Source organism: Somniosus microcephalus, chromosome 7 (assembly GCF_052327205.1).
Source record: "Somniosus microcephalus isolate GS21.2 chromosome 7, FLI_Smic_1.0, whole genome shotgun sequence".
Taxonomy (NCBI): Eukaryota; Metazoa; Chordata; class Chondrichthyes; order Squaliformes; family Somniosidae; genus Somniosus; species Somniosus microcephalus.
This window is the reverse complement of record NC_140993.1, coordinates 7,534,984-7,547,428: the sequence shown is the minus strand read 5'-3', so window position 1 is coordinate 7,547,428 and position 12,445 is coordinate 7,534,984. Positions and strand designations below refer to the sequence as shown.

General features: G+C 50.6%; 1 protein-coding gene across 2 annotated transcripts in view; it reads right to left on the bottom strand.

Moving 5' to 3' along the window:
* Window positions 1-1,304, bottom strand: part of LOC147114481 (protein rapunzel-like) — a 32,277-nt gene extending 30,973 nt beyond the window's left edge. For both annotated transcript variants that reach the window (XM_085992193.1, XM_085992194.1), the window contains exon 1: window positions 1,180-1,304. The gene's annotated coding sequence lies outside the window, so the exon portion shown is untranslated. The remainder of the gene's footprint in view (window positions 1-1,179) is intronic.
* Window positions 1,305-12,445: the final 11,141 nt, after the last annotated feature.

The following is a 12,445-nucleotide window of genomic DNA, read 5'->3' as shown; positions in this document are numbered from 1 at the left end:
GTAAAAGAGAGAGATGTCTTCCTTCTGGAGGCTGAGGCCACACTGAGCCAGCTTACAAAAGGGGCCAGGTATGGGCGGAGCCCTACACACAGCACATTCCAGCACATTCCAATACATAATACAATGAGGACTGGGGGAAGGGAAATGACACTGAAACCGACCACGGTCACAGGCAGTGATGAATGGAATATATTTCATCACACAGAGGAGAGTCACGGGGACAGAGGAGAGTCACGGGGACAGAGGAGAGTCACGGGGCAGAGGAGAGTCACGGGGACAGAGGAGAGTCACGGGGACAGAGGAGAGTCACGGGGGCAGAGGAGAGTCACGGGGACAGAGGAGAGTCACGGGGACAGAGGAGAGTCACGGGGACAGAGGAGAGTCACGGGGACAGAGGAGAGTCACGGGGACAGAGGAGAGTCACGGGGACAGAGGAGAGTCACGGGGACAGGGGAGAGTCACGGGGACAGAGGAGAGTCACGGGGACAGAGGAGAGACACGGGGACAGAGGAGAGTCACGGGGACAGAGGAGAGTCACGGGGACAGAGGAGAGTCACGGGGACAGCGGAGAGTCACGGGGACAGAGGAGAGTCACGGGGACAGAGGAGAGTCACGGGGACAGAGGAGAGTCACGGGGACAGAGGAGAGTCACGGGGACAGAGGAGAGTCACGGGGACAGAGGAGAGTCACAGGGACAGAGGAGAGTCACGGGGACAGAGGAGAGTCACGGGGACAGAGGAGAGTCACGGGGACAGAGGAGAGTCACGGGGACAGAGGAGAGTCACGGGGGCAGAGGAGAGTCACGGGGGCAGAGGAGAGTCACGGGGACAGAGGAGAGTCACAGGGACAGAGGAGAGACACAGGGACAGAGGAGAGACACAGGGACAGAGGAGAGACACAGGGACAGAGGAGAGACACAGGGGCAGAGGAGAGTCACAGGGACAGAGGAGAGTCACAGGGACAGAGGAGAGTCACAGGGACAGAGGAGAGACACAGGGGCAGAGGAGAGTCACAGGGACAGAGGAGAGTCACAGGGACAGAGGAGAGTCACAGGGGCAGAGGAGCGACATTTATTTGCGTTGATTTTGGTTTTTTAGGAGGTATTAACACAACTAGTTCTTGTTAAGTGCGAACGGGACGGTGTCTGGCCGGAAATCCTCCCCCCGAATATGAGCTTACCGTCAGTTATACCTCACTCCTTCCCTGGAACAGTTGCTCTGCCTCTGTGGTGGGCTGTGATGTTCTGCCTGGTCTTCACTCTCGGCTACAGCCTGGTTCTGGGTTCCAACACACAAGAGTTGAAAGCTCAAGTAGCTCTGTGGGTTGAGGCAGTGATTGTACCGGCTTTTAAACATCTTGTATCTCCGCCCCCTCCTTCAGTTCTCCAAGAGTAGGCGGGACTAATCTCTCGCCTTGAGCAGTCCTTGCCAAACCACGGGGTGTGGGAGATGGAGCATGCTCTGAGCAGCCAATGCTGCCTGACTGGAAACAGATTTTTCATAGAATAATACAGCACACAAGGAGGCCATTTGGCCCATCGTGCCTCTGCTGGTTCTTTGAAAGAGGTATCCATTTAGTGCCACTCCCCTGCTCTTTCCCATAGCCCTGTACATTTCTCCTTTTCACGTATTTACCCAATTCCCTTTTTCTTACCTGAGTTTGACCAGTAGAAAATCTCACCAAATTTTTAACTAGCGATCAAACGTACTGAGAGGGTCCCGCTGCGTTTTTAAAATTCTCATTCTTGTGTTCAAATCCCTCCATGGCCACACCCCTCCCTATCTCTGTAACGTCCTCCAGCCCTACAATCCACCAAGATCTCTGCGCTCCTCCAATTCTGGCCTCTGGTCCATCTCCGATTTTCTTCACTCCGCCATTGGCTGCCGTGCCTTCAGCTGTCTTCGCCCTAATCTCTGGAATTCACTCCCTATACCTCTCTGCCTCTCCGCCTCTCTCTCCTCCTTTTAAGATGCTCCCAACCCTTGACCCCTCCGTCCTTGCAAACTACTGCCACCATCTCCAAGCTCCATTTCCTCTCCAAAGTCCTTGAACTTGTCACCTCCCAAATCCATGCCCATCTTTCCCACAACTCCATGTTTGAGTCCCTCCAATTGGGTTTCCGCCCTTGCCACAGTATTGTAACGGCTCTCATCAGTCACAAATGACGTCCTTTGTGACTGTGATCGTGGTAAACTATCCCTCCTCATCCTTCTTGACCTGTCTGCAGCCTTTGACACGGTTGACCACTCCATCCTTCTCCGACACCTCTCCACCGTCGTCCAGCTGGGTGGGACTGCACTCGCCTGGTTCTATTCTTATCTATCTAATCATAGCCAGAGAATCACCTGCAACGGCTTCTCTTCCTGCTCCCGCATCGTTACCTCTGGTGTCCCCCAAGGATCTATCCTTGGCCCCCTCCTATTTCTCATCTAAATGCTGCCCCTTGGTGACATCATCCGAAAACACAGCCTCAGTTTCCACATGTACGCTGATGACACCCAGCTCTACCTCACTACTTCTTCTCTCGACCCCTCCACGGTCTCTAAATTGTCAGACTGCTTGTCTGACATCCAGTTCTGGATGAGCAGAAATTTTCTCCAATTAAATATTGTGAAGACCGAAGCCATTTTTTTCGGTCCCCACTGACTCCATCCCTCTCCCTAACATCTGTCTGAGGCTGAACCACACTGTTCACAACCTTGGTGTCATAGTTGACCCTGAAGTGAGCTTCCGACCACATATCTGCGGCATAACTAAGACCGCCTATTTCCAGCTCCGTAACATCGCCCATCTCCGCCCTTGCCTCAGCTCATCCGCTGCTGAAACTCTCATCCATGCCTTTGTGACCTCTAGGCTTGACTGTTCCAACACACTCCTGGCTGGCCTCCCACATTCTACCCTACATAAACTTGAGGTCATCTAAAACTCGGCTGCCGTGTCCTAACTCGCACCAAGTCCTGTTCACCCATCACCCCTGTGCTCGCTGACCTACATTGGCTCCTGGTTAAGCATCGCCTCGATTTCAAAATTCTAATCCTTGTTTTCAAATCCCTCCATGGCCTCGCCCTCTTCCTATCTCTGTAATCTCCTACAGCCCCACAACCCCCGAGATATCTGCGCTCCTCTAATTCTGCCCTCTTGAGCATCCCTGATTATAATCGCTCAACCATTGGTGGCCGTGCCTTCTGTTGCCTAGGCCCTAAGCTCTGGAATTCCCTCCCTAAACCTCTCCGCCTCTCTCTCCTCATTTAAGATGCTCCTTAAAACCTACCTCTTTGACCAAGCTTTTGGTCACCTGCCCTAATTTCTCCTAATGTGGCTCGGTGTCAAATTTTGTTTGATAATCGCTCCTGTGAAGCGCCTTGGGACATTTTACTACGTTAAAGGCGCTATATAAATACAAGTTGTTGTTATTGCTGGCTCGGGATTAACAGGCCGGGAGGGGCGAGTTTCAGGGGTACACACCCGGGGCCAGTGTTAGGGCTGGGTCTTCCGGATTTCGGACAGACGCGCGTGGTAATCTGGGGGGGGGGAAACGGGTTATGTGCGAACCCGTCCGTCACACCAGTTAGGATTCTCTGTCAGAAATGATGGCAACAGAAGGAATTATAGAACAAAAGGACTTTCAGCAATTAGTCGATAGATTTAAGAGCAGAACCGCAAGGGCAGGAATCTCAGGGTTACTTCCAGTGCCACGTACCAGTTGGAATAGTGAGGTAGCAGAGGTCAGTGCAGGGCTGGAGAGCGGGTGAAGACTGTCCATGCTGCCCAGGGAGTGTGGTCCCAATGTCCCAGTGTGATGTGGAGCAACAGGTAAGGACAGTGCTGTAGTGTATGTGCCTTTAAGACAGAACTACTTTTACAGCTCCTGTATACTGTAGTACCAGCAGTGACCACAAGCTTTGCGCATGCCTCTGTACCCCCAGTCTTGAGACTATCCTCCTCCAGTAAATACCTGTTTTGTTGTTAAGTTACAGCATCCGTGTGGTTATTGAAAAACAGCATACCCTCAGAATCACGGATCTAACAGTGGCGACGAGTGTCGATTCGAATCTACCTGCAACTAAAAATTTTTTTTAAAAAGTCGAGCCCAGGAACACGGGCGTCGACCAAGAGCAACCGCCCAGTCGTCAGGCAGAGAGTGAACATCGCAGGGGAGGCTGTGGAGAGCCGGGCTTGGTTCCCCAGCCACGACGATCAGCAAGAGACTGACGACAGGTCCAGCGCAGACCCTTCCCGAGCAGCGGCGGCTGGAGCCGACCGACGGCGGAGAGAAAGCCGAGCAGCATCGACGGGGTAAGACAGAGGGTGAAGCGCACAGGGCGCAGCCGGGGGTTGAAAACCGAGTGGCGTCGAGAAAAAAAAAAAAAACCGGAGAGAGGGTAAAGAAACAGCCAGGTTCAAGACCGAGCGGCGTCGAGAAAAAAATAATAAAAAGAAGAACGCGCAGAGCACAGCCAGGGCTCACAGGCTGAACAGTGTCCGCGGGGAGAAGAAGGGAGAGCGCGGGAGACGCCATTGAGCCGCGGAGAAGAAGGAAGAGCGCGGGAGACGCCATTTTTAGAAGCCGCAGCGGAGAAGAAGGGCGAGCGCGGGAAGGAAGGAAAGCGCGGTAGACGCCATTTTGTGCCAGCGGAGAAGAAGGGGAAGCGCGGGAGACACCATTTTTGACAGTTAAATGACACCCAGGGATGCCGAAGAGTGGCAGTATCTCTACGTTCGACAATGAAGTCGAAGATTGGGCGGCATATGTGGAATGTATTGAGGTGTACTGCAGGGCGAATAAAGTGCCAGATGCTAGTAAAGCACTGGTTTTGTTAAATTCAATGGGTGCAAAAACTTATGGGTTACTGCGAAATCTAATAACTCCAGAGAAGCCGGTGAACAAGAATTTCGAAAGCAAAGTAGAAATCCTACAGGACCACTTAAACCCCACACCGTTGCTGATAGCAGAACGATTTAAGTTCCATAAAAGGAACCAACACAAAGACGAAAGCAATGCTGAGTACCTAACGGAACTGCGCAAGCTATCGAAACACTGCCAGTTTGGAGCGGGACTAGCAGATACGTTAAGGGACAAGTTTGTGTGTGGGCTACAAAGTGAAGGAACCCAGAAACGGCTTCTATCAGAAAAGGATCTTACGCTGGACAAGGCTTTCAGTATGGCAGTATCACATGAAGCAGCCACAAGGGGCACTGCAGAGATACAACGGAGACCGCAAGAATATGGCACCAATGAAATGTCCTATGGAACAGGGAAGTGCTATCGCTGCGGCAGAACAACACATGACCAGAAGGATTGTTGGTTCAAGGACCAAGTGTGCAGACAGTGTGGAAAAGCAGGACACATAGCAAGAGTCTGCAGGTCTGGGAAGAAAACCAACAGTAAGAAATCTCCACAAGAAAAGTACAAAAAGGTACACCAGGTGATGGACAGTGGTTCAGACGAACAGAAAAGGAGCTGGGTTGTTTGAAACTACATAAGGTAACCGAAGTGGAGGATCACCAGACTATCTGGGTTACACTCAAGATAGACGGAGTCCAAGTGAAAATGGAATTGGACACAGGATCAGCCCTAACAGTCATTAACCAAAGGGACTACAAGCGGCTATTTTCACATATACCCTTGAAAGCTACAGAGATTGTCTTGAAGACGTATACGGGGCAAAAAGTCTACCCCAAAGGAAAAATAAGGGTGAAAGTGATATATAAAGGCCAGGAAATACCTAAAATGGATATATATGTATTGCCAGATGGAGGACCACCACTGCTAGGACGTGAATGGATCTGGAAGATACAATTAGATTGGCATTCCATACAGGCACTGAAGGTTGAGGCCAAAAAGGATGACGACGTCACACCTGGACAACTGTCAAAAATGCTAACTGACGCAAAAGAAGTGTTGCAGGAGGGACTAGGAACACTAAAAGGCATAACAGCAACGATTAAAATAGAGGAAAATGCAAGCCCAAAGTTTCTTAAGGCCAGACCAGTGCCTTATGCGATCAGACCAGCGGTTGAAGCAGAGCTGGAAGGGTTGGAACGTTCAGGAGTACTGTTCAAAGTGGACTGGAGCGAGTGGGCTACACCCATCGTTCCTGTAATGAAGAGGTCGTTGAGTAATACGCCTGGGGAACCAAAGAAGGTCCGCATCTGTGGGGATTTTAAGGTGACAGTGAACCCAGTCCTTCACACGGTACAATATCCGCTTCCACGAATTGAGGATATTTTCGCCTCGCTATCTGGAGGTAAACGCTTCACCAAAATTGATCTAGCCCAGGCGTACTTGCAAATGGAGGTAGAAGAAGCTTCGAAACAATACCTTACGATTAACACTCATAAAGGTCTCTATCAATACAACCGGCTGGTGTTCGGAGTAGCCTCGGCTCCGGCTATCTGGCAAAGGGCGATGGATCAGGTCCTGCAAGGGATTCCAGGGACCCAGTGTTATTTGGACGACATCTTGGTCACGGGCGAAAATGACAGTGATCACCTCGCCAACTTGGAGAAGGTGCTCACCAGATTAAAGGAGTATGGGCTACGAGCTAATCGCCACAAGTGCGAGTTTTTCCAGAAACAGATCTCGTATTGTGGCCACGTCATCGATGAAGAGGGGTTACATAAGTCCCCATAAAAGATTGAGGCAGTAGTCAAGGCTCCAGCACCGGAAAATGTGTCACAACTGAGGTCGTTCCTCGGGCTGGTAAACTACTACCACAAGTTCTTACCAAATTTGTCCATGGTATTACACCCACTGAACACCCTACTGCAAACAGGGGTACCATGGAAGTGGGATGACGAACGTAGACGAGCTTTCCAGAAGTGTAAAGAATTGATCACATCAAAAGAGGTGTTGGCCTATTTCAACCCAGCACTACCAATTCGTTTGGCATGTGATGCATCACCCTATGGTATCGGAGCGGTGCTGTCGCACAAATTCCCAGGTGGGTTGGGGATGCCAGTAGCCTTTGCGTCTCGGTCACTAACCTCAGCCGAGCGCAACTACGCCCAGATTGACAGGGAGGCCCTCAGCCTAGTATGGGGAGTAAAAAAATTGAACCACTATCTGCATGGGCAGAAGTTTACCTTGCTGACTGACCACCAACCACTTGTCTCCATCTTTAATCCTAAGAAGGGCGTTCCAGTGATGACTGCACAATGGTTACAAAGATGGTCCCTGTTTCTAGGGGCGAATCAATATGAAATAGAATATAAAGGCACGAAACAGCATGGGAACGCTGATGGGCTATCGCGCCTGCCACTGCCTACTGTGGAGGAAGCACCAGCAGTGGACCCTATCGAGATATTTTATTTGTCAATAATTGAACGATTGCAGTCCTACGGACCATATTTGCCAGAAACAGTTTGCCAGAGCAGATTTGCTCTGCTAATGGACCACAGTTTGTGTCCGAAGAGTTTCAAAAATTTATGAGAAGGAATGGGGTAAGGCATTACACATCTGCCCCGTATCATCCAGCCACAAATGGATTGGCTGAGAGGTTCGTACAAACCTTTAAGAAGGCGATAAAGGCCATGTGCGACGATGAAATTCCACTACAGCATAAGATGGACAATTTCTTATTAGCCTATCGAAACGCGACACATGCAGTTACCAACCAGACCCCGGCCATGATGTTCTTTAACCGAAGGTTGAGATCTCGTCTGGACTTGCTCAGACCAAATGTGCGAAGAAATGTTGAGGACAAACAATTCCAGCACATCAATGAGAAGCCGACAAGGAGCTTCAATGTAGGACAACCAGTCTTGGCCCGTGACCATCGAACAGAGAAATGGCAACCCGGAATGATATGCACAAGGCAGGGGCCATTACTGTACACAGTGGATGTCGGGGAGAACATTGTGAGACGCCACGTCGATCAGATCTTAGCGTCACAGGAACGCGTCAACCCCATGTCTCAAGTACCTGGGGATGAACCCGACATACCGGTAGCATCTACCTCAGAACCAGTAGCAGTGGAACCCGATGAACTACCCGATGGAAAGGGGTCAGAATCGCCTCTGCACCAAGAACAAGAACCTCAGGAAAGGCGCTATCCCGAAAGGGTCAGGAAGCCACCCCAAAGACTGAATCTATAAATGGACTATTGTTGTTTAATGTACATGTTAAAGTGTTAATTGTTATTTGAATATTAGGGGTACTACTAATCTAAAAGGGGAGGAATTGTAGTGTATGTGCCTTTAAGACAGAACTACTTTTACAGCTCCTGTATACTGTAGTACCGGCAGTGACCACACCTGTATATAAGCTTTGCGCATGCCTCTGTGCCCCCAGTCTTGAGACTACCCTTCTCCAGTAAATACCTGTTTTATTGTTAAGTTACAGCATCCGTGTGGTTATTGAAAAACAGCATACCCTCAGAATCATGGATCTAACAAGTGCCCATGGTGAATTGCTCAAAGCAGCTCCAGGCGGGAGGGGATGTGTGGAGGTGAAGGGAATTGCCGATAGCTTTAGAGTTCAGCCGAAGACTCGCCTTGAAACTGGACTTCTGAGTTCTGGGAAACTCAATTTCTTTGAGGTTCCCAGAACCTCAAGGACCCAGAACTGAGTTGGCAGAACAAGGGGAGGCGGGAGACAGAGAGGGTATCAGGGGATATCACAGAATCATAGAACCATACAGCACAGGAGGGTTTTGTGCTCTATTCCGTCATTAAAAAAGCCAAGGGTTCCATATGCTTTTTTAACAGCCTTCTCAGCTTGTCCTGCCATCTTCTAAGGCAAACAACCCCAGCTTCTCCAGTCTCTCCACATAACTGAAGTCCCTCATCCCTGGTACCATTCTAGTAAATCTCCTCTGCACCCTCTCCAAGGCCTTGACATCCTTCCTAAAGTGCGGTGCCCAGAATTGGACACAATACTCCAGCTGAGGCCTAACCAGTGTTTTAAAAAGGTTTATAGAGTCATAGAGTCTCAGAGTTATACAGCACAGAAAGAAGCCCTTCGGCCCATCGTGTCTGCGCCATCCATCAAGCCCTGTCTAATCTAATCCCATTTTCCAGCATGTGGTCCATAGCCTTGTATGCTGTGGCGTTTCAAGTGCTCATCCAAATGCTTCTTGAATGTTGTGAGGTTTCCTGCCTCTACCACCCTTTCAGGCAGTGAGTTCCAGATTCCAACCACCCTCTGGGTGAAAAAGTTTTTCCTCAAATCCCCTCTAAACCTCCTGCCCCTTACCGTGAATCTATGCCCCCTTGTTATTGACCCCTCTACTAAGGGGAAAAGTTCCTTTCTATCCACCCTATCTTTGCCCCTCATAATTTTGTATACCTCAATCAGGTCCCCCCTCAGCCTTCTCTGCTCCAAGGAAAACAACCCCAGCCTGTCCAGTCTTTCTTCATAGCTGAAGCGCTCCAGCCCAGGTAACATCCTGGTAAATCTCCTCTGCACCCTCTCCAAAGCAATCACATCCTTCCTATAGTGTGGCGACCAGAACTGCACACAGTACTCCAGCTGTGGCCTTACCAGCATTTTGAACAGCTCCATCATAACCTCCCTGTTCTTATATTCTATGCCTCGGCTAATGAAGGCAAGTATCCTATATGCCTTTTCAACTACCTTACCCACCTGTTGTGCTGCCTTCAGGGATCTATGTACATGCACACCAAGGTCCCTCTGATCCTCTGTCTTTCCTAGGGTCTTACCATTCATTGTGTATTCCCTTGCCTTGTTAGTCCATCCAAAATGCATCACCTCACACTTTTCAGGGTTAAATTCCATTTGCCACTGTTCCGCCCATCTGACCAACCCATCTATATCGTCCTGTAGCCTGAGGCTTCCCGCCTCGCTATTTACCACCCCACCAATTTTCGTGTCATCTGCGAACTTACTGATCATACCTTTTACATTCACATCCAAATCATTAATGTAGACCACAAACAGCAAGGGACCCAGCACCGATCCCTGCGGTACCCCACTGGACACAGGCTTCCAGTCACCAAAACAACCTTCCACCATCACCCTCTGCCTTCTGCCACTAAGCCAGTTTTGGATCCAATGTGCCAAGGCACCCTGGATCCCATGGGCTCTTACCTTCCTGACCAGTCTCCTATGCGGGACTTTATCAAAAGCCTTACTGAAATCCATGTAAACCACATCCACTGCACTACCCTAATCCACACACCTAGTTACCCCCTCGAAAAATTCAATCAAATTGGTCAGACATGATCTTCCCTTGACAAAGCCATGCTGGCTATCCCTAATTAATCCCTGCCTCTCCAAGTGGAGACCAATTCTGTCCCTCAGAATTTTTTCCAATAATTTCCCTACCACTGATGTTAGGCTCACTGGCCTGTAATTCCCTGGTTTATCCCTACTACCCTTCTTGAATAATGGTACTACATTAGCTGTTCTCCAGTCCTCTGGCACATCCCCTGTGGCCAGAGAGGTTCTGAAAATTTGTGACAGAGCCCCTGCAATCTCCTCCTTTGCCTCACATAGTAGCCTGGGATACATCTCGTCCAGGCCTGGGGATTTATCCACTTTTAAGCCTGCTAAAACCGCTAGTACCTCCTCCCTCTCGATGCTAATATGTTCAAGTATATCATAGTCCCCCTGCCCGATTTCTATGTCCACATCGTCCTTCTCCATAGTGAACACAGATGCAAAAAATTCATTTAAAATCCCCTTAAAACCGGCGGGTTCAGCAGAGGTGAGGTCAGAGAGCTTGGACCTGTGGGAGAGCAGCAGCACGACCGGCGGCACTTAAAACCGGCGGGTTCAGCAGAGGCGAGGTCAGAGAGCTTGGACCTGGGTGAGAGCAGCAGCGCGACCGGCGGCACTTAAAACCGGCGGGTTCAGCAGAGGCGAGGTCAGAGAGCTTGGACCTGTGGGAGAGCAGCAGCGCGACCGGCGGCACTTAAAACCGGCGGGTTCAGCAGAGGCGAGGTCAGAGAGCTTGGACCTGTGGGAGAGCAGCAGCGCGACCGGCGGCACTTAAAACCGGCGGGTTCAGCAGAGGCGAGGTCAGAGAGCTTGGACCTGTGGGAGAGCAGCAGCACGACCGGCGGCACTTAAAACCGGCGGGTTCAGCAGAGGCGAGGTCAGAGAGCTTGGACCTGTGGGAGAGCAGCAGCGCGACCGGCGGCACTTAAAACCGGCGGGTTCAGCAGAGGCGAGGTCAGAGAGCTTGGACCTGTGGGAGAGCAGCAGCGCGACCGGCGGCACTTAAAACCGGCGGGTTCAGCAGAGGCGTACCAAATCAACAGCAGAGGAGAGAGGTAAAAAGTAATCAGAGTGTGACGTCACCAGGGAGCAGGTAAGTGATTGGTTGGTGAGTATTTCTCTTTTTTAAACTTTAACTCTGTAGTTTATAGTTACTAGGGTCTTTTCTGGTGTAGCAGGGACTGTTGGTAGACTATACAAGCGCCTTAGAGATATTTTTAATTGGTGATAGTAAATTAATTTAAATTAATTAAAGGGAAGGTCATGCCAGGTGAGCCCAGCCCCGTGATATGCTCCTCTTGCTCTATGTGGGAATTCAGGGACCCCGGTGCCCCTGATGACCACGTGTGCCAGAGATGCATCCATCTGCAGCTACTAGCAGACCGCATTGAGGCGCTGGAGCTGCGGGTGGATGGGTTGTTGAGCATTCACGATGCTGAGAGGGTCGTGGATAGCACGTTTAGTGAGTTGGTCACACCGCAGGGAAGGGCTGCACAGGAAGACAGGAAATGGGTGACTACCAGGCGGAGCAATAGAAGCAGGCAGGTAGTGCAGGAGACCCCTGTGACCATTCCCCTCTCAAACAAGTATACCGCTTTGGATACTGTTGAGGGGGATGACTCACCAGGGGAAGGCAGCAGCAGCCAACTTCCTGGCACTGGGGGTGCTCCTGCTGCCCAGGAAGGGGGGAAAAAGAGTGGGAGAGCAATAGTGGTAGGGGATTCTATAGTAAGGGGAACAGATAGGCGTTTCTGTGGCCGTAGACGTGAATCCAGGATGGTTTGTTGCCTCCCTGGTGCCAGGGTCAAGGATATCACTGAGCGGCTGCAGGGCATTCTGGAGGGGGAGGGTGAACAGCCAGAGGTCGTGGTCCACATTGGTACCAACGACATAGGTAAAAAGAGGGATGAGGTCCTGCAGCAAGAATTTAGGGAGCTAGGTGAAGGATTAAAGAGCAGGACCTCAAAGGTTGTAATCTCTGGATTACTCCCGGTGCCACTTGCTAGTGGGTATAGGAATAGGAAGATAGAACAGATGAATGCGTGGCTAAAGGGATGGTGCAGGGGGGAGGGCATTAGTTTCCTGGATCACTGGGTCTGCTTCTGGGAAAGGTGGGACTTGTACAAGTCGGACGGTTTACACCTGAACCAGAGGGGAACCAATATCCTTGCGGGGAGGTTTGCTAGCACTGCTGGGGGGGTTTAAACTAACTTGGCAGGGGGATGGGGTACAGAGTGGAGCTATAGTAGGGGGTGATTTACA